This window comes from Palaemon carinicauda, chromosome 45 (genome assembly GCF_036898095.1).
Source record: "Palaemon carinicauda isolate YSFRI2023 chromosome 45, ASM3689809v2, whole genome shotgun sequence".
NCBI classification, from domain to species: Eukaryota; Metazoa; Arthropoda; class Malacostraca; order Decapoda; family Palaemonidae; genus Palaemon; species Palaemon carinicauda.
In genome coordinates, this window is record NC_090769.1 from 16672912 (window position 1) to 16675675 (window position 2764).

Below are 2764 nucleotides of genomic sequence, written 5' to 3' on the forward strand. Positions count from 1 at the left end.
GGGGTGACTGGTTTACCCCTTCCTCTTCTCCATCTCGTGAAAGGGGCTTACCAGGTCCTTTCCCTCCTCGGTTGCGACCCGAGGTTTTGTACAAGGAAGCTCCAGGGGGATCATGGGTACTTTCCTCCTCTCGGGCTCAAGCACCTTGGCGTTTCGTCGCCAAGTTTCGAACTTGCGGGCAAGCTCGATGTTGGACCATCTGGACGCAATGACCGAGGGCTTCCTCTCGGGTGTCTCATCCGTGGATGTCGATAAACTCAGACACCCTTCCATCCTTGGGAAGAGCTTGTTTATGCCCAAGGACAGAGACAGACAGCGGTGTGCAGAGGAAGTCGACTTCCGTTTTCACTCCTCCAAGGCGCCTTCTTCCAGACCCTGCAGGTCTCCAGCGCCTCTTTCTTTCAGCCTCGTCGGCCTAAGTTATCGGACCGGCTACGGCAACTAAGACAAGGTGTCCAATAGCAGTCTCCTCCTGTCAGGAACAGGTAGAACGGGAGGCTCTCCCGGGGGGGGCATAATCCTAGAGGGAGCGGCAGAGTTCACGAACTCTAGGATTGGCAACCCCCCCTTGCAGGTCTCACGCTGGGAGGATGCCTAAGGTTACTCATCCGGATAACAGCTTCCCGATGCCGATTCCTGCACGATCTCCATGATCAGCCAAGGATATCGCGCCTGCCGTCTCTGTCAGCGAATTCAGTGTCACTGAACCTCTATGCCATGGGGTCGGCAAGAGTTTTGCCCGTTTGGGCAGAATGATCCATGCCTTAAGAGTAGGTCCTCCATAGGATCGTCGACGGCTTCACCCCCCGGCTTCTTCAGTCGATCCTTTCTCGTAGGAAAGCATCTGAGACGGGAATTCTGTAGTCGACCTCTCAGCTCTGATCAAGTTTGTCGAACAAACTTCGTCCAGCGTGGAACAGCAGAATCGATCAAACTGGTAACGAGGCTGCAGGAATCCTTAGGCCCTGGATCGGAAGGATGGGTACTTTCAGTTTCCATTCCATCCATCTTCCAGGAAGCTCTTGGAATTCAGCCTAGACTACAGGTGTTCCTACTTAAGATGCGGTGTGGCGATCCCGCCGTGGCGTCGCAGGTTTTTCCCCAGAGAATTCTCCCTGCTTTCCTCATGGCCGCTCAGGAGCAGGCTTCCGCCACCTTCGCCTTTTGGAGGTCTGGTCAACTCCGGTAGGCTCGGGTTCGACCTTCTTCAACGCCGGGACAAGCTTCCGGATCCTTACCATGAGTGAGGGATCATGGTAATTTGCTAGGAGCCTTCTATACTTCTGCCTCAACATCTGGAGTATCTAGCCATGATATTGAGTCAACGGCCTTACCACGTTGAAAACCCCGCTTCTCGTCCGTCCAGCGAGGTTAAGCAACGTCGGGTCTGGTCGGTACTTGGATGTGTTACCGCCTGGGGACGCCAGATGCTGTTGCCTCCTCCTCCGAGCCTTCCCTTCAGTTGACTGTGGCAAGGCTGAGGAGAGTCGCAGTACCTGTTATCAGTCAAGCAGAGCTTTCAGCCCTACCTTGGAACGTTTCCTAGGTCTCTTTTCCCCATTGACCCGTCTAAAGTCCCGAACGGTCGCCTCAGGATAAGTTCCCTGTGGGGCGGCCCAAGTTCCAGTGGTTTCAAAACAACGATTAACCGGACTTTCTGGCCCCTATGGGACCAGCGGAACGATTAGACCTGCAATGGGTGTTGACCTATGGAACCTCTTGATGGGAGTGGATATTCTCGTCCTTTCCCCACATTTTTTATGCTGTTCTCGGACTCGTCAAAGAAAAGGGGGGGGGCACGTTCCGGTTCAGGCCTACGGTCAGGACCTGAAGTATACCTCTCCATCTTTCAGGCAGGCTTAGGTGCCGTAGTCTGGTCCCTCTACAGATCCTACAGCTCCTGCCGAGTCGCTCAGTGCGCGACGACTTCATGGTTCTGGCGTATTCCAACCATCAAGGGACGCATTTTCATACCTTCGCATCTTGCAGTAGAGATGCTGAGATGATTTGAGATCCTCTCAATACCACTATCGGCTCGCTCATTGCGGGCAGAGGAATGTTCTCTCCGACTATCTGAGCAGAGCCTCGTAGATAGAGGGTACCTGGGGATCTTTGGCCTTTAGTAACCAGCAAGTCCTGGCCTGGGGGACCTGATTGCGACAGCTTGGAACTTCAAGCTTCCGCTGTTCTTCCCCCCAGTCTCAGACCCCAAGACTCTTTGGCAAGATGCATTCCGGTGATGGTGGGACAACATCGACGCCTGCGTCTTCCCTCCTTTGTTGTCTGTTGAGAATGGGTCTCAACAAGACCAGGTTGTCTGTCAACTTATCAATGGCCCTGAGAGCTCCACTGGGACTATACGTAGAACGGTTTCCGGACCCTCTGCTTCCCCTGACGGAACTCCCGGGAGAGCTTCTCCCACGGCATAGGCTACTCAAACAACCACACTGCAACATCTTTCACGAGCCGGGGCATCGCTTCGGCTTCACGCCTGGAGACACTACGCCTCCTCCTCAAGAAGAGACAACCCGCTACAGTCGCGGGGAGGAGGTCGCGTCATCTGCGATAGTCATCCGCAGGGGTCTACCAGGCAAAGTGGAGAGTCTTCTGTGGTTGGTGTCGTGGAAGATATACCTCTTCCCTTGAGGCCTCTTCTCCAGCAATAATGAACTTATTGCTTTTCGGCGGGAGGAAACTCCTTTCCGCTCTCGGCAATGAAGCCTGTCGCTCAGCCTTTCCCTGGCCTTCAGGCTGAAAGGAATAA

At 54.3% G+C, this 2764-nt stretch overlaps 1 pseudogene; it reads left to right on the top strand.

Moving 5' to 3' along the window:
• Positions 1 to 1320: 1320 nt before the first annotated feature.
• On the top strand, positions 1321 to 1439 carry LOC137635040 (5S ribosomal RNA; annotated as a pseudogene).
• Positions 1440 to 2764: the final 1325 nt, after the last annotated feature.